The following is a 20,476-nucleotide window of genomic DNA, read 5'->3' as shown; positions in this document are numbered from 1 at the left end:
TTCTTTACAGACCTGGAAAGAAAAATTCTCAACTTCGTATGGAATAACAAGAAACCCAGAATTGCTAAAACAATCCTCTACAATAAAAGATCTTCTGGAGGTATCTCCATCCCTGATCTCAAGGTGCACTCTAGAACAACAGTTATAAAAACTGCATGGTACTGGCATAGAAACAGAATGGTGGATCAATGGAATCGAACAGAAGACCCAGAAATAAACCCACACACTTACGGACACCTGATTTTTGACAAAGATGCCAAAACCATATAATAAAAAAAAGATAGCATCTTCAACAAATGGTGCTGTTCCAACTGGATGTCTACATGTAGAAAAATGAAAATAGATCCATACTTATCACCCTGCACATAACTGAAGTCCAAGTGGATCAAAGACCTCAACATAAAACCAGACACATTAAATCAGCTAGAAAAAAAAGTGGGGAATACTCTAGAACTCATTGGTACAGGAGAAAACTTCCTGAACAGAACACCAACAGCACAGGCTCTAAGAGTAACAATCAATAAATGGGACCTGATGAAACTGAAAACCTTCTGTAAGGCAAAGGACACTGTCATCAAAACAAAGCGACTCCCTACAGATTGGGAAAGATTCTTCACCAACCCTTTATCTGACAAAGGACTCATATCCAATATATATAAAGAACTAAACAAGCTGAAGCAACAAACCAAGTAATCCACTTAAAAAATGGGGAACAGAGCTAAAGAGAGAATTCTCTGCAGAGGAATATCAAATGGCAGAGAAGCACTTAAAGAAATGCTCAACCTCATTAGCCATTAGGGAAATGCAAATCAAAACAACCATGAGATTTCATCTTACACCCATCAAAATGGCCAAGATAAAAAACTCAAGTGACAAAAAAAAAAAAAAAAAAAAAAAACAACAACAACAAAAAACTCAAGTGACAATACATGCTGGAGAGGTTGTGGAACCCTTCTCCACTGCTTGTTGGAATGTAAACTTGTACAACCACTCTGGAAATCAACCTGGCGCTTTCTCAGACAACTAGGAATAGCGCTTCCTCAAGATCCAGCCATACCACTCCTAGGCATATATCCAAAGAGGCTCAAGTACACAAAAAGAACATTTGCTCAACCATGTTTGTTGCAGCTTTATTTGTAATAGCCAGAAGCTGGAAGCAGCCCAGATGCCCCTCAACTGAAGAATGGCTTCAGAAATTGTGGTACATCTATACAATGGAGTATTACTCAGCAATTAAAAATAAGGAAATCATGAAATTTGCAGGTAAATGGTGGGACCTGGAAAGATCATCCTGAGTGAGTTGTCCCAGAAGCAAAAAGACACGCATGGTATATACTCACTCATATAAACATACAACATAGGATAAACCTGGTAAAATCTGTACATCTAAACAAACTAAGCAATAGGGACGAGCCTACCTAAAATGCTCAATCCCCATCCTGAAAGGCAAAGAGGATGGACAGCAGAAGAAGAAGAAAACAGGAAACAACCTAGGAAACTGCTATAGAGGGCCTCTGAATGTCATAAGAATAAAACGGGAAACAACCTAGGAACCTGCCACAGAGGGCCACTGAAACCCTCTGCCCTGCAGACTATCAAAGCAGATGATGAGCCTGATGGCCAACTGTCAGGCAGAGTGAATGGAATTTCATATAAGAAGTGGGAAATAGCAAGAGCTGGAGAGGACAGGAACTCCAGAAGGAGAGCAACAGAACAAGAAAATTTGAACACAGGGAACTTCCCTGAGACTCACACTCCAACCAAGGACTATTCATGGAGATAACCTAGAATCCCTGCACAGATGTAGCCCATGGCAGTTCAGTGTCCAAGTGGGTTACATAATAATGAGAAGAGGGACTGCCTCTGACATAATCTGATTGGCCTGATCTTTCATCACCTCCCCCTGAGGGGGGAGCAGCCTTACCAGGCCACAGAAGATGACAATGCAGCCACTTCTGAAGAGAACTGATAGACTAAGATCAGAAAGAAGGAGAGGAGGAACTCCCCTATCAGTGGACTTGGGGAGGGGCATACATGCAGAAAAGGGAGGAAGGGTAGGATCTGGAGGGGAGGAGGGAGGGGCTTATGGGGGGTACAAAATGAATAAAGTGTAATTAATAAAAGTTAAATAAAAAATTAAAAAATAGCAACAGTGATATAATATTTCATCTCCATTGTCAACTTAGCTGAATATTTTAGTATAACTGAAAGCATACAGTTGGTAGGATTTTCTCAGAAACTTCCAACTTTCTGAGGAGGTAATAGCTGCTGTGAGTAGGTATTACTTCACATGAAGTGAAGTCCCAAACTGAATAAAATGGAGAGACTGACATGAACACTATCATTCACTTTTTTATGTTTGTGTTACAGAATCTTTATTGAGCTTGGTTTCTGATTTCAACATTTCAAGATGAAGCTGGAAGTAATCCTTTATGTTTTAAGAGCGTGATTTCCCAAGGTTAGCTAGTGGCTTCATTCTACAAATTCCTAGAATGGTAGCATCCAACTCTGCGAGAATAATTCATTATTTCCACGAGTTGCTTTTTGTCAAGAATCTTTTTTACAGGAGTAAGAAAAGTAATATAAAAGAGGAATCAAGGGGTAGAAATATACCTATGACCAAGTCTTTGAAACTGTTTTCTGGGATAAATGTGGAAGATCTTGCCTCTGTGGACTAGGGGAGCTCGGTAATTTTGTGAGTAGACACTAGTATGTCATTCTAGGAGCAATTATAAATACCAGAAATCTAAGATAAATGTTCTTATGTAAGGGCCAGCTCCTGAGGCTGTTTGTCAAATATGCTTAACTGAGAAAGAAGAAGGCTCACCCTGAGTTTGGGTAAGCTATCCTATGTGCTAGGAATCCAGGATGAATTAAACAGAAAAAGCAATATGAGCAGCACTAGCATCTTTCTCTGTTTCCTGTCCACAGGAGAAATATCTCCCTCTGCCTCACCCCTGGCTGTCCTGTCTTATCCACCAGAATGAACTGCATCCTTAAGGGAGAGGCAAAATACTGTTTTGTTTTGTTTTGTTTTTAATTTATGCATTCCCCAACTCCTCCCAGATCAACCACACATTTCTACACACTCAAATTTGTTTTCTCTGTCTCTGTTTTTTAAAAAAATGAGTAAAAGAAAAGAAAGAATGAAAAAGAAGAAATATACAAAGCAAACATATAAACACAAAGAATAACCTAAACAAATAGTTAAAAGGGCAATAACACAAAAAAAAAAGCATCTAAAGAAAACAAAACATCTAAAAAAGATACCATTGAATTCCAATTGTGTTGGCTAACTATCCCTGGTAAAGGAGCCTACAATGAGGTAAGGATAATGTAATTAATTAACAGTCCCCTGGAGAATTTTTTTTTTTTTTTTTTTTTTTTTTTTTTTTTTTTTTTTTTACTCTGTCCACAAGTGTCAGTTGTAGATCTCATCCTGGTTAGAAGTAGGGTCCCATTTCCACTTCAGACTCTCTGTGCAAGTACCCTGTCTGGCTTGATGTTTTTGCAGGTCTTCTGAATGCCTGCTACAGCCTCTGATCCCTTGCATCCTTCCACAGTCTCTGTGAATTCACGTGTGCATGAGTCTTTTATCTGGAAGTCATGGTTTCCTTGGACTCATCCATCACCTCCGGCTCTTAAAATCTTTTTGCCTTATCTTCTTCATAGATCTCTGAGTCTCATTTAAAAATGGGTGCTACAATGTTTCTCACTCTCTGCACATTGTCCAGTTGTGGGTCTCTGTGTTTTTTCCCATTTACTACAAAAAGCTTTTTTGAGGGCTGAGTGAGGGAGTAATCTATGGGAATATCAGAATGTCTTAACACATCCTTTTTGCTGATTTTGTTGTTGTTGGCTAGGTTCCTTATCAGAAAAAGTGTGTTAACTTTTCCCCTAGTCCCTTGACACATCTATTCTCAGATTCCTTGCAAATTTAGCAGCGAAAGTTGTGGGTTTTGGGTAATGGATTGTGACTTATGTTCATCCAGAAAGCAGCTGATTTCTCCCATAACATTTGTGTCATTTTTGCAACACTGTATCTTGCAGGCAGTCACTGCTGCAGCTGACAGTGTTTATCACTTGATAATCACCTTTGTAATTTGTTCCTTTGTACATTACCTTTCTGCTCCAGGAGCATGGAGAGTTCCTATCAGTACCATTGATCTGTAGGAGTGAAACTTCTGTTTATGCATCATATTGACTTCCCTGTATGCAAAGGCGTAAGCAGTAGGGTCTTACCACCAGTTTGTGGAGAGCTTCCTATAGCTTTTGCAATAAGCTGTGACGTTTGGAAGGTTCATGGAAACTCTTTGTCCAACAAATCCCTTCTTAAGTTATTTTTTGTTGGGTATTGAGTTCCACAGTGGTTGTTATTCCAAAGTTAATAAATCAAAAGCAAATAATGATTCTTGATGACATAGTGTAAGATTATAAAAACTTGAGATATGGTGATAGCTCACTAAGAGGAAATTGCTATTAAACCTCATACCCCAGGTTCATCCTGCATAACTAGATGATGGAATGAAAACCTGACTATGCCGATGTGTCCTTTGGACTTCTTATGTGCACTGTGATATGGAAGTGTGTGCATATGCACACGCATACATGCATGCCCAGTACATAATCAAAAGTCCCTTGAGCTATTTTATCGTCATGTGCAATAAAATACTCATTTTGGCCAATATTTTTTAAAAAGTTTGTGCAATGAATTAGTGCCAGTATTCCAGTTGCACTAGAATTTTTATTTTCTCTTTTATTTTTGAGATTATAATCTCATTATGTCATTTTCCCCTTTCCTTGCTTCAAAACACCACACATACTACTACTTCTTCTCTTTCAAATTTATGACCTCTGCTTTTCTTGTGATAGTCATGACTTGCCCATATGCATACATATACACGTATATATTCCTAAATATATACCCTGGTCAGCCTGTATAATTTAATGTGAATTTAAGTTGTGGAGCTGATGTTCTGGTATTGGATAATGAATTGGTTTGTTCTTTCCTGACTGTTTTTCTACTCACACCGTTACTTATTTGTTGACAGTACTCCCAAGTATCTATAACATCACTAATAGGTTGCATTCAGAACTCATTAGAGAAATCCAAATTTTCTTTATATCCTTGCCTGAATAGGGAACACTATGATGACCACGACCCACCTGTCAAGGTACCACTTTTCTTTATGTCTGAGATCAGTTTACTCAATTTTCTCTGTGTTCTGGGCCACAGGAAACTTGGTTATCCCTCCACACTTCTTCACGCTTGTCTACAACACTGATAATTTCTTATGAGACGTTTAAAGAAAATGCTATGAATGATCTTGTAGAATACTTGCCTTGTTGAACATGAAGAATAAATTTCCTTAAACTTAGACTCCTACTTGATATATGTAAATATATATATAAATCATATATTTATGTCACATATATATATGTATCAGTTATAACGTAAATGTTTCTATTGAAACTAACAGTGTCTTTAATGTATTAAAATGCAAATAAAATTTGGTTAGCTGTCTTGGTAGGTAATAAACCATACTGCCAAGATTAATGACTACAATTTAATCCCCAGAATTTATGTAGTCGAGATGCAAATCAGTTCCTGTGAGTTGTCCTTTGATTGCCACATGGGCACTCAGAAAAGCATGTGTTGACATATATACTTTATCTTATTTGGTATGTAAGTGTTGGTATATACATTTTATCTTATTTATAAAAATAAATTATAAATATTTATAAAAAATAAGATGAAAGTAAAAAATGTTTTCTGATTCCAAATATTTTGCTTATCCATCTAAAGATATAATGTTTGCATGTCAAGTATCAGTTATATTTTTTACATTGAATAATTAAATCAATATTTTATTAGTGTTGACAGAAAATCAACAAATGAGCATTCTTGACACCTACATAAAAGTTGTGAAACTTTAAAGACAAAGATATTATCATAGAAACTGCCAGAAGAAAAGACATGATGAATTGTGAAGACACTTGGACAGAAGAATGTGATAGTAGTTAAATAATAAGAATTGAATTGTCATCAATATAATTAGGTCAAAATAATATTCTACTTTAGAGGGAGAAAGGAAAAGTTTTTGAGACATTCAAACTAAAGTAATACTTAAACTTACAATTTTTTGTATTATTAAAATAAATGTTTTATTGTTTTTATTTCAGTTTATATTTTTATTATCATTTATTACAATTTATTCAATTTATATCCCAATTGTGGCATCCTTCCTCATCTCCTCCCAATCCACCTTATATCTTTCTTCTTCCCCTCTACTCATCTCCTAGTCCATTGATAGGGGTGGTCCTTCTCCCCTCCTATTTGACCTTAGCCTATCAGGTCTCATCAGGATTGGTTGCATTTTCTATCCTATGGCCTGGCAAGGCACCCCCAGGGGGAGGTGATCAGAGACTCTGCCACTAAGTTCATGCCAGAGAAAGTCCCTGCTCCCCTTACTAGGGACCCTTTGTCTCAGTGTTTATGGCTCTTGTGGTCTCCTTTTGGAGTTCTTGTCCCCTCCATGTCTTTCTACCTCTCCCTTCTTACATAAGATTCCCTGTACTCTGCCCAAAGTTTGGCTATGAGTCGTATCCTCTGCTTCAATACCTCAGTCATATACACTCATGCATAAGCAGATATTAGCCGGATAATATAGGATAAACATACTAAAATCTATATTTCTAAAGAGACTAAAAAACAAGAAAGACCATAGGGAAGATGCTCAGTCCTCACTCAGAAGGACAAACGTGACAGACATCAGAAGCAGGAGAAGACAGGGAGCAGGACAGGAGCCTACTACAGATGGTCTCTGAACTTACGATTTTGTTGTAAAATTAAAAGTAAGGTATCATTTAGATGCTAAAGAACAACATCATTTAAGGAAAATATTTGGTTCTAATTGTTATTTGAAAATTATTAGATTAGATACTAGAATATACTTTAAGATTCATAAGACAAAAATAAGATTATGAGAAATAACTAGAAAGCTAGTTATTAATGGGAAATTAATAAACGTGTTCTATCAGGTTCAGGAGATATACTATTATTCTACAGTAAAATTTTTTTTTAATTTTATTTTTTTCTTATCAGTTACATTTTATTAACTCTGTATCCCAGCCATGTCCCGATTCCTCATTCCCTCCCAGTCACTCCCTCCCTCCCTCATCTCCACCGTGGCCCTTGCCAAGTCCACTGATAGGGGGGAACTCCTCCCCATTCATCTGATCCTGTTTTAACAGGTATCTTGAGGACTGGCTGCAAAGCTCTCCTCTGTGGCCTAACAGAACTGCTCCTTTTAATTTAATGTAATTGAAATACAATTCATTTATAGAAATGAAACGAAACAACGAAAAACAAATGTCCGGTATTATTGAGGGAAAATGGGGAAATATATACAAACAACAGAAGAGTGTGTCTTTAACAAAGATTTATGAGAATATTTAAATTGATCGTAAATAAACAAAATGATAAATGAAGAAAGAATAAAAAATCTATATTTATCAGGCATTATGGGTAACATAAATGCATGTACTTTTAATAGTTGAATAAGATAATGCACCTACAAAATGAACATAATACAAAGTTAAAGAATGTGACTTTCATTAGTGAGACAAAGCTGTTTTTCTCAGTCATACTCAGATGAATTCCTGCATGAAGTTGGAAGAGTAACCAAACTCTTAAATCTTTTGGACCTAGAACCTTTACTTGGATGAAGCCCATGGTAGCTCAGTAACCAATTGGTTTCCCATAGTAAGGGGAACAAGGACTATTTCTGACAGGAATTCAGTGGCAGGCTCTTTGACCTCCCCACCCCCCAAGGGAGGAACAGTCCTGCCACAGAGGAGGACTTTGCAGCCAGTCCTGAAGACCCCTGATAAAACAGGGTCAGATGAAAGGGGAGGAGGTCCTCTCCAATCAGTACTTGGAAAGGGGCAGGGAGAAGATGAGGAAAGGAGGGTGGGATTGTGAAGGAAAGAGGAAGCAGGATACAGCTGGGATACAGAGTTAATAAAATGTAAGTAATAATAAAAAATTAAATAAAATTATAAAAAGGTTTACATGTTTCAGTCTTTCATAGGCTCTTGGCTCTAATATTACAATTCTTTTTAGTGTCTGTGGTTTCATTGTCTCTTTACCAAATTTGTTTGAGGCTCTTATGATGGCATTCAAGATCTCTAATTTAAATATCTAGCCTGTACATTAATTCCTATGTAATTACCTGCATTTCTTTTTTTTTCTTTTTTTCTTTTTTTTGCTTTCAGTTGAAACAGAGAAAGAGTTTTCTCCATTTAATATTTTTTTTTATCATATCCAGCTGCTTTATTTTTGTCTAGAGAAGCCCTAGATAACACTTTTTGTTTAGATCTTGCCACAAATTTTACCACATCTGTCCTTATGCTCTCCACTCTTGGGAAATTCGCTCTGTCATGTCTATGAGTTCATCATTGGTTTGATCTGTTTTTGTATGGTACAGCTCTGAGGCAGCTTCTATACTAAATAGCTGAAGCCAGGCTGGAACTCTTGATGTCCCCACCTCATCATTTTAAGTTGTAAAATTATAGAGGTGTACTACCACGCTTAGGTTCATGTTTTTTCAAGCAAACAAGAATTAGTCGGTTACGTTTTTCTTTGGTCTTAACTATATTCTGCTTGATGTTAATTCGCAGGTGGATTAGCAGCCACAGCTATCCTAATGCTTTTAGAAAATAAGAGTCCATGATTTCATTTAATTCGGCTAGTTTACAGGTAGTTTGGGATAAACTAATAATAGCTAAGTAATGTTAGATAAAGAACTCTGTATCATGATGATAAACACTGGGATTATTGGTGCCTTTTATTACAGATATAATTTTCACAAATTTATAGTACGTTTTATCATTTGGCTATATTCAATCTGTTTTACTGTAAGATATCCTAAAGCCCTTTGTTACCTTTTAAAGATGTATGAAACAAAAATTCACATTAAGGGGAACAGGGGCTGTCTCTGACATGAACTCAGTGGTTAGATCTCTGATCAACTCCCCCTGGTAAGGGGCAGCTTTACCAGGCCACAGAGGAAGACAATGTAACCATCCCTGATGAGACCTGATAGGCTAGGGTCAAATAGAAGAGGAGGAGGATCTCCCCTATCAGTGGACTAGGGGGAGAAGAGGGAAGAAGAGTGGGCTTGGGAGGGAATGAGGGTGTAGGCTACAGCTGGAATAAAAAGTGAATAAATTGTAATAAAATTTAAAAAGAACATTCTAGTTAAAAAATATAACCCAATTGTTTCTCTTCAAAATGAGACATAAATTTGAATAACCGTGGCCATTTTTAACTGTAATATCTTTGATAAGCAAAAACCAAAAAATAGAGCAAATAGAAAACAGAGTGAAAATCATATGTCACAATGAGGGTGATTGTGAATATGTCAGAAAACCACAAAAATAGATATTATGTAATGTTTTCTGTCTTCTGTGTGTAAACAATGCTCATATTAAAGACTTCTTAAACAGAAACTAAGGATTGGTCCCATCTTATTACAGAAGCAGGGTGACTTTGATTTTATTAATTCTCATGAAAAGAGATATTGTCTTAACTAATTCCTTTTGTTTCTAGTAATATAAGTACAGAAATAATAAATCTTTCATGTGGTCGAGTGTTTTGTCTGCATGTACTCATGTGCTTCTGATTCTAGACAAAAGAAAATCATTTCCACTTGAAGGTAATATTTCAATCAAATATCTAAATTCAAGCAAACGGTTCCTAAAAGTGTACATTCTGAAAGCATTAAAATTCATGGAGATAACCTAGAACGACTGCTCAGATATAGCTAATGGCAGCTCAGTGTCTAAGTGGGTTCCGTAGTAATGGGAACAGGGACTGTCTCTGACATGAACTCAGTCATGATCACCTCCCCTTAAGGGGGGAGCAAACTTACCAGGCAACAGAGAAAGACAATGCAGCCAGTCCTGATGAGACCTGATAAGCTAGGGTCATATGGAAGTGGAGGAAGACCTCCCTTATCAGTGGACTGGGGAAGGGGCATGGATGGAGAAGAGGAAGGGAGGGCTGGATTGGGAGGGGAAAAGGGAGGGAGCTACAGGTGGGATACAAAGGGACAAAACTGTATTTAATAAAAATAAATTATGAGAAAAAGGAAAAAGAATGAACAGAAAATGAAAATAAAATTAGGTTTAGAATCTAAATATGATCTTCCTTACTATCCTTCAGCTGATTCCCACTGTGAGAACATACTCTCTTCCTTACTGATCTATCCATATCTTCACTTTTAGGAAACACAGCATGCTCATCCTCTTTTATATTCTTAAGTGAATTTTTCTATCAATAGTAAGAAATATTTAAAAGCTATGTCTTCTATTGTCTGATAATGCAATGTGTTGAGTTCATGGTATCTTCTCCATCCTTAAAGAAGATGAAACAGATTTATTTATCACTAAATGTCTATTAACACACAGTATTCCCACTTCTCTAGTATTTTCAGGGAAATACTATGACAAGGTACAAAAGGCTTTTGAGTCAAATGAGTTCTCAGTAAATATTGATTGCCTAATTGAATTTATCTAAGGTTTCTAATTATTTTGATAGAAGCAGAAAAGTAGATCAATGGAACTGAACAGAAGACTGAGAAATAAACTCAAACACCTATGAATACTTGATTTTCAACAAAGAAGCCAAAACCATTCAATGGAAGAAAGACAGCATCTTCAACAAATGGTGCTGGTCCAACTGGTTGGCTATATGCAGAAAGATGAAAATAGATCCATATTTATCACTTTGCACAAAATTAAAGTCTAAGTGATCAAAGACCTCAACATAAACCCAAATACACTAAATCAGTTAGAAGAAAAAGTGGGGAAGACCCTGTAACTCATTGGCACAGGAGACAAGTTCCTGAACAGAACACCAACAGGCCCTTAGAGCAACAATTGATAAATGGGACTTCATGAAATTGAAAAGCTTCTGTAAAGCAAAAGACATAGTCATCATAATAAAATGACAGCCTACAGACTGCGAAAGGATCTTCACCAAACCTATATCTGACAGAAAGCTGATATCAGGAATATATCAAGAACTAAAGAAATTAAAAAGCAATAAATCGGGCAATCCAATTTAAAAATGGGGTAAAGAGATAAACAGAGAATTCTCTGTAGAGGAATATAGAATGGCAGAGAAACACCTAAAGAGTTGCTCAACATCCTTAGCCATCAGAGAGATGCAAATCAAAATGACCCTGAGATTCCACCTTATACCTGTCAGAATGGCAAAGGTTAAAAACTCAAGGGACAACACATGCTGGAGAGGTTGTGGAGAAAGAGGAACCCTCCTCCACTGCTGGTGGGAATGTAAACATGTACAACCACTGTGCAAATCAATCTGTCACTTTCTCAGACAACTAGGAATAGTGCTTCCTCAAGACCCAGTTATACCACTTCTAGGCATATATCCAAAAGATGCTCATGTGCATAACAAGGACATTTGTTCAACCATGTTTGTACCAGCTTTATTCATAATAGCCGGCACCTAGAAACAACCCAGATGCCCCTCAATGGAAGAATGGATACAGAAATTGTGTTACATTTACACAATGGAATACTACTCAGCAATTAAAAACAAGGAAATCATGAAATTTGCAGGTAAATGGTGGTATCTAGAAAAGGTTATCCTGAGTGAGTTATCCCAAAAGCAGAAAGACACGCATGGTATATACTCACATATATAGTCCTATGAGATAGGATAAATATACTAAAATATGTGCACCTAAAGAAGATAAATAAGAAAGAGGACCTGGGGTAAGATGATCAATCCTCACTTAGAAAGACAAATGGGATGGACATGGAAAGTAGGAGAAAACAAGAAACAGGGACAGGAGCCTAGCACAGACGGCCTCTGAAAGATTCTACCTAGCAGCATATCAAAGCAGATGCTGAGACTCATAACCAAACCTTCTGCAGACAGCAGGGAATCATATGATAAAAGGAGAAGTTAATATGATCAGGAGAGGACAGGAGCTCCACAAGGACAAAATATATCAGGGCACATGGGTCCTCTATGAGACTGTTTCTCCAACCAAGGACCAACTTCGGATATAACCTAGAACCCCTGCTCAGATGTAGCCCCTGGTAGCTCAGTATCCAAGCGGGTGTCCCTAGTACGGGGAACAGGAACTATTTCTGACATGAACTCAAGGACTGGCTCCTTTACCTCCCTCTTCCCCCAAGGCAGGAACAGCCTTGTTAGGCCACAGGAGAGGACATTGCAGCTAGTACTAAAGATACCTGATAAGCTAGGGTCAGTCAGATGGAAGGGGAGGAGGATCTTTCCTAGCAGTGGACTTGGAAAGGGACAGGGAGGAGATGAGGGAGGGAGGGTGGGATTGGGAGGGAATAAAGGAGGGGGCTACGGCTGGGATACAAAGTAAATAACCTGTGATGAATATTTAAAAAATAAAAACAAACATTTATAAAATATATGATTTTAATATGAACTTGACTCTTTTATATAAAGTATGCTATTTTATAATGAATAGTGACATATAAATACCTGTGAATATTATCTTGCTTCCTTGAGTTCACTGATTGGCATCTTCTTGTGGGATTTTCTGATGTCGAAGTAATCCTATACCAAGTGAGCATGGCACATAGCTGGTTAGCCAGGATCCTGCTGATACAGCTTAGTTTTCTAAATAATTTCCTGCATTCTTCTCTAATTTAAAATTCAGGGTAATTCTTCACCTGCGTTTTTCTCTGTTTTGCTTTTTTTTGTTATTTATTTAATTATTTTACATGAAGGCAGATTAAGGATGGGCATGTTTGCTCATTCGAGTGAATAAGGAAAGGTCTTCATTTTTCAATATCTCACTCTCACCAGGATACTAACAAAATAGTCTTTTACTGGTTTTTCCTCTATTACCATGCAAGAAAGTTGCCTTTTGTCTACATACATTGAATCATCTGAATCAGTTGTAGCCATGCTTTTATCAAGGAAAGAATGTGCTAATAGTTCAAGTAAGAATATGTATATAACATTTTATAGCTTTGAAATATAGCTGGATGACTCTCACATATACTGTAAAGTGTTACTTTGAGGGCAAGAACAGTACTGTTATTTTTCTGTATGTGGAGGCTTTGATGTTTATCCAATGAGGACTTCTTTAAATGAGTGATGCTTAAATGATGTTGGCAAAGACAGGCTTATCTACATTGTCATTCACATTATATAAACCATATTATTTTCATTACACATATTTCTATACATTTCAATGAACACTGAATTATGTCACTTTTCAGGGGCCAAAGACGTTAGAGCAGATGGAGGTAGAGAGTTAATTTAAGAAGAAAAAAAAGGATATAATGCAGTTGATGAAAAGAATTCTATCCCGTGTCTCTTATACAAATGATTTAGGTTTGACTGCCCTTGTTTTTGTTGGACTTGAACAGAGAAGTGAAGTACGTTAATCTTTTTTCTTAAATATACGAAGTTATGGAATTGTAAGGTAACAGCTGCTCAACTGTCAAGTCACCAGCTAAATTCAAGACTTAGAACAGAAGACAATCTGTTTAAATAAGACCTTCTTTGAAAAAAGGCCATTGTTTTTCCTCATTTGTGCTTGAAAACTCTATTTCTTTTCATAGCAGGAACTTGGCTTAAAAAATGTTAGCAAAATAAGATTACTTGATGATACCCATACTGATTGAGGTGAGGCATAATCTCAGAGTAGTTTTAAATTGCATTTTCCTGATGACTATAGATGTGGAACAGTTTTTAAAAATTCTTATTTGCCACTTGTGCTTCATCTTTGGAGGATCTTCTGAACATGTCATTACCCAAAGACTGACTGAAGTTTTGGTGTAGTTGTATGTGTATGTTTAATTTTTATAGTTCTTGGTCAATTCTTTATATTTTTCAGGTATGGCTGATCAAGGTTTTCCACCACCTTGTGAGATATTTGCTTTTTCTGCTCATAGTGTCTTTTGCTGTGCACAAAACTTTTAAATTGAGTATAGTCTTATCTGTTGATTCTTGGAGTTTGTTCCTATGCCACTGAAATTCTATTCAGAAAGTTTTACCCGTTGTGTGAGGTCCTATGCTATGTTTCTGGGATATCCAATCTCCAGTTCTGGCCGCCCATAGAGTGTGTGGCAATGGCTCCCTTCTGTAGCTTGAGCCTCAAGTTAAGCCAAACATTGGTTGGCCACTCCCACATGTTTTGCAGCACCATTGCCCTAGCACACTTTGTAGGCAAGACAAATTGTAAGTGAAAAATTTTGTGGCTGTGTTAGTGTCTACGGTTATTGTTTGTTTGTTTGTTTGTTTGTTTTGTTACCTTTTTTTTGTAGCCTTCAGGGTTTCTTCTTAAGCCAAAGAAACTAGAAAGTAGGGTGAAGGCTCCAAGTGTCCACCAACTCGACCTCTCTACTTTCAATGAGTTGTGTGGATGTCGTCCTTGGCATTGGGACCTTGCTGTCAGTTTTCAGAGAGTGACATTCTGGCCAAGTATAATCATGTGTTTTTTAGGGATCTCCATGGGACCTCATAGGTCAGTAACTCAATCAAATATACCCAACTCCCACCACTGGAAGCCTTGCCTGGCTACAAATAGTTTGTTAAGACCCATGTCCTCCATCACTAGGAGTACTCCCTAGATTCCTCATAGACTCCAGGAAGTTTCCACTGCACTGTTTCTATCTCATCTCCCACATGTCACTCCCCAACTCCAGCTGTCTCTCCACCCTCACCCTCTGTATTCTCTTCCTACAACCCACTACCTTATCTCTCCCACTACCATTCCTACCCACACCAGTCCACCCAGAAATCTATTCTATCTACCTTTTTCTAAGGAGATCCATGCTTTTCTCTTATAGCTCTCCTATTTACATGGACTCTCTGGGTCTGTAGACTGTAGCTTGGTTATCATTTATTAATAGCTAATATTTACTTCAAAGTAAATACATACCAAATTTATCTTACTGGGCCTGGGCTGCCTCACTCAGGATATTTTCTAGCTCCATCCATTTGACTTCAAATTTCATAATATAATTTCTAACAGCTGAAAAATACTCCATTTTTTAGTTGTATCAGAACTGGAAACAACCTAGATGTTTCTCAATCAGAGAATGAATAAAGAATGGTATAACTGTATCTAAGGTAGATCAATACTTGAGTATCATCAAAGCATTTATTGCTATTCTTTTGAAGTTCAATGAAGTCTTCTTCATATATTTTCTAAATTCCTTTAATTATTTGATCAAATTTACTCTTGTTATTTTACTGGTATCCATATATGTAGTTCTCATCAATGAGAATTTAAATATGATTAATAGTTGATAGATTAATTGTTGATAGACCTGTTATTATGGCCACCCTTGATTTTTTTGAGTTTGAGATGTGACCTTGGACATGTAAGTGTTTTTCTTTGGTTGTATGTTTCCTATGATATTTTGACCTTCTTTAGATTGGGCAAGTGCTAAAGAAACATGATCTGAACTAGTCTTGGTAAAACTGGTATGTAAGCAATTTAATTGAACAAGGCAAACATGACACTGAAGCCATGGGTCTGGAGCTAAGAATCTTGTTGCAGAGATGGGTGTAGGCAGAGCACAGGATAGAAAAAACAAAAAACAAAACAAACAAACAAAAAAAAACACAAACAAACCAGCATCTCACCAGTCATTGCAAAGCAGGTTCTCATACATGGAAAGGAATACATGAAGGAGTGGGAGTATGTGCGTGATATGGAGTGGTTAGGGGTTAAGGAAGAAGACACGCAGTAAAGGTGTTTAGGAACAAAAAGGATAATTGGGTCATAGAAGTGAAACTAAGCTTATGGGTTTACTGATAATGGCTGGCTAAAAAAAAGGAAGTCAGAGGGAAAGGGGGACTTAGCTAACAAAGACAGCTCATGAAAACAATGAAGTCATGAGTCAGAGTAGTCTAGTTCTTATTTTTGGCTTGTTCTATCTAAGTTTATGTATCCTAAATTTTACCAGTTTTACTAGGTTGGCTGGCTGAAGACCACTAAGGAAGTTAACTGTCTCCCTTGTACTACAATTACAGATGTACTTCTCAAGCTGTACTACAATTCAGTAATAAAAACTGCATAGTACTGGCACAGAAACAGACTGGTAGATCAATGGAATTGAATCAAAGACCCAGAAATAAACCAACAAACCTCAGGACATTTGATTTTTTTACAAAGAGACCAAAATCATACAATAGAGAAAATACAGCATCTTCAACAAGTGGGTCTCATCTAATTGGATATCTACGTGTACAAAAAATACAAATATATCCATATTTATCACCCTAAAAAAAAACAAAACAAAAAAAAGAAACTAAAGTCCAAGTGGATCAAAGACCTCAACATAAAACCAGACACATTAAATCTGTTATAAAGAAAATTGGGAAAAAGCCTTGAACTCATTGGTAAAGGAGATAATTTATGGAGTAGAACACTAATAGCTCAGGATCTAAGATCATCAGTTAATAAATGGAACCTCATGAAACTGAAAATCTTCTGTGAAGGAAAGGACATTGTCATCAGTACAAAATGACAGCCTACAGGCTGGAAAAAGATCTGCACTAACCCTACATCCAATGGAGGGCTAATATCCAAAATACATAAAGAACTCAAGAAATTAAATACAAAAAAAAATAAATAATCCAATTAAAAGGAATATTGAATAGTTAAGAAGTACTTAAAGCAATGTTCAACATCTTTAGTCATCAGGGAAATGCAAATCAAAATGATGCTGAGATTCCATCTTACACCAGTCAGAATGGCTAAGATCAAAAATTCAAGTTATAGCACATGATGGTGAGGTTGTGGAGAAAGGAGAACACTCTTCTATTGTTGGTAGAAGTGCAAACTTGTGTAACCACTTTAAAAATCAATCTCGAACTTTTTCAGAAAATTGGACATAGCTCTACCTTAAAACCCAGCTCTCCCACTCCTTGGCATATACCCAAAAGATGCTCTACGATTCAACAAGGACACTTGCTCGCCTATGTTCACAGTGGCTTTATTCATAATATCCAGAAACTGGAAACATCCCAGATGTCTCTCAACTGAAAGATGGATAAAGAAATTGTGGTATGTCTACACAATGGAATACTATTAAGCTATTAAAAGCAAGGACATCATGAAATTTGAAGGAAAATGGATGGATCTGAAAAATATTATCCTGAGTTAGGCAACCCAGAAAGACCCAGACCCAGAAAGAAAAGCATGTTATATGCTCACTTATAAGCAGATATTAGCCATAAATACAGGATAACCATACTACAATCCACAGACCTAATAGAGCTAAGTAACAGGAAGCACCCTTGGGATGATGCTGAATTCTCCTTCAGGTGTGCTCCAACAACCCAGACCTTTATATGATTACTGAGTAGCAAACTCAAATTCTTAAATGTGCACTCCAAGTATTTTACCAACTGAGCCTCCTTTTATGCTCATAAAACATTTTGGTTTTATTTGTTAACTCTTTTCTGCATTGATTCTTCTAGATCTAAATTGAAAGGACAAATAAAATGGCGTTATGATGAGCATAAATTTTCTTTCATGTCTAAGAACTAAATTTTTCTCCAACTGCACACTGATAAATCATAATTGTTAATTAACACAAAGGAGTCTTACTTGCGTGTATGATAAATTTTCACTTTCATCTGACAGTTTGATGTAAATAAAAATCAGTTGAAGAAATAGAACTTCCCCTAATGCAAATATATGTAGCTGTGTCTCCCACTAGTAATTCTGTCTCTTCCTTCAAAGTAGAATAAAAAGAAATCAAATCTCTACAACTCATTCCTACTCCCCTTGTTTCCACTGTGCATATTTGCATAGAACACTGAGATATGTTTAAATAACCAATAAACAGTATACACAAGCATACACATACCTGTGTTTAAATGTATTTGCATATCATATACACAGGTATTCAGACTCACATTTGTGTCATAATAACACTATTATGTAACTCCCCTCTCATCTATTACTGTAGGAGCAGCTGTTCCTTCATTCATGAATGTTCCCAAGAATTATTCCCAGACTCATGCACCTCAAATTCATTCTTGCACGGCATGTAGCATCTACTATTCCTCCTCTTTCTTATTTGCCCTGTGGAAAGATGATGTGAGAATTTGGAATCATGAAATGAACTGTTATGGTTGATTCAGTGTCTAAGAGAGCACCTAATTATTATTGATATTCTTTTTTATTATTATCATTTATTCAATTTGTATCCCAGATGTGGCCCCTTCTCTTGTCTCTTCCCAAGCCTACCCTCCCTCCCTAAACTGTGTACCCCAGGCTGGCCTCGAACTCATGATTCTCCTGCTTTTGCCTCCTTCAGCAAATCCTGGCCTGCGCCACCACAACTGGCTGATACTCTTAAAGCATAATGTTTATGCATATATCCTGACTTCTGAGATATATGTGATAGCACAGTGCTTTTTAATCATGTTGAATTTCATGTTGTCAAAAGTTTTAGTGCTGTTCCTTAACTGCAAAAAGACTTTGAATTGAATTACTCATTACTCATTTCAATACACCTCTTATGTTCAGAAATCAGAATTTACATTGTATTCATATGTTAGCTTCTAAAAATCCAAGTTGACAGAATGACTGTAGGTATTGGAATTTAAGGTTTCTACCATGTACCAAGTACATTTTACACACACATACATACACACACAGAATATATATGTACTCATACTATAGTATATATGCAATATATTTATAACTAGATAGATTAGACAATGATAGATAGATAGATAGATAGATAGATAGATAGATAGATAGATTGCATTTGTGTATAGATAGAGTGATGAACAGAAAGATCAATAGGAGTAAATCTTTATCTCATGTATTTTATACTGGTATATAATTTGGAGGAGTTAAATATCTAAACATATCACTGAGGCTATGATGGAAAAATGTAAAGAGTATTTGGAAAACATATAAGAAGATATATTTACTTTTCACTAAGCATTAAATTTTGTTATAGAAAGCAAACCCGTAACTGAGATTTTAATGGTCAAAACAAATTCACCCAAGAGACATAAGAAGAAAATTCAGAATTACATGAGCAAGAGGTATAAGGCATAAATATTTACAAAGCTCCCAAGTGCTTTAAAAGGAGATTAAATCTCAAATGTTTCTGGGCTCAGACCACTATCACAGTCATACTAGCTAGATTTTAATATATAAAATGAGGGTCTTTATAAAAAAGTAAAGTTCAACTCCAGCTAATTTCTGCCATTTTGGAATGATGGGCTGGCAATAGCAGATATTCATTTATCTAAAGAATGGTTTCAATTTTAAATACTCTATTTTAAAAATAGTTACCACATATGTTTTTCTTTAAATATTTAGGGCCTCTGAAGGCTGGCACTGTTTAGGTAAATAAAGCATGACTCTTAGATCATGTTTCTTTGGAATACCAGTATGCAAAGTGAACACAACATATGATGGACGGGCTGACAATAAATCTCTGAGGTAGAATGCTTGTCAAAGGATATATTGGAAATATGCTAAGAGACATTCATGCTGAGATAGCTTAGTTTTCCTAAAATAAGTAGCAAACCTAATATCATTGTCTCACCCAACTAAACTGTTGCAACATTATTCTCGCAACCTTCTGCCACATTCCTTTTTGTCTGATTCTTCTTGACTTTGTCTTATTTCTTCATCTATCTTGAACCATCATTATGTACGTAAGTTTAGCCTTAAATATGACCATATAATGATAAACTGGCCTAAACAGTATAAACTTATTTTTGTTGCACTTGCACGTTTCTATACCACAAATTTCATTCGTTTTATGTATATGAATGTTTGCTTGTGTTTATATATGTATTGTACCGCACGTGCACCTGATGCCCATGGAAGTCAGAAGCGGGCAATCAAAACCTCCAAAGTGGAATTACAGATTGTTGTGAGCCTTTTATGAATGCTGAAAGTCAAGTTCAGACCCTGTACTTCCGAGTCATCTGTCTTTCCCCTAGAGGCTGGGTTTAGTAGACGATAATATGGCATTGCAAAGTCCAAAGTTCAGGCACATCTGCCACTAGTTCTTTGTTTATCTGTCTCTCTTGTGTACATGTGTGAAGAGATCAGCAGACAGTCTCAGGAGCTGGCCCTACCTTGCTTTATTGAGACAAACTGTCACTGACTTGATCATCAATTATGCTAGACTGATGGACCATTGAACTTCATGGATACGCTAGTTTCCTCATCACAAGTGCTGGGATTATCAGCAAATGCTAAAACACTTAGGGTTATTACATGGATTCTGAGGATGAAACTCAGATCCTTATGCTTACAGTACAAGCATTTCACTGATGCAGCCACATACAGATCCTCCGTCTTTGTGTTGCATTCTTAACCCTGTAATTATCTGTTCTTGGCATTCTTGGATCTGTTAGTGACTATTTTCTTGAAAACACCTTTTATATTTT

Source organism: Psammomys obesus, unplaced genomic scaffold (assembly GCF_907164565.1).
Source record: "Psammomys obesus unplaced genomic scaffold, mPsaObe1.curated_primary_1811, whole genome shotgun sequence".
Taxonomy (NCBI): domain Eukaryota; kingdom Metazoa; phylum Chordata; class Mammalia; order Rodentia; family Muridae; genus Psammomys; species Psammomys obesus.
Note: the sequence above shows the minus strand (reverse complement) of the source record.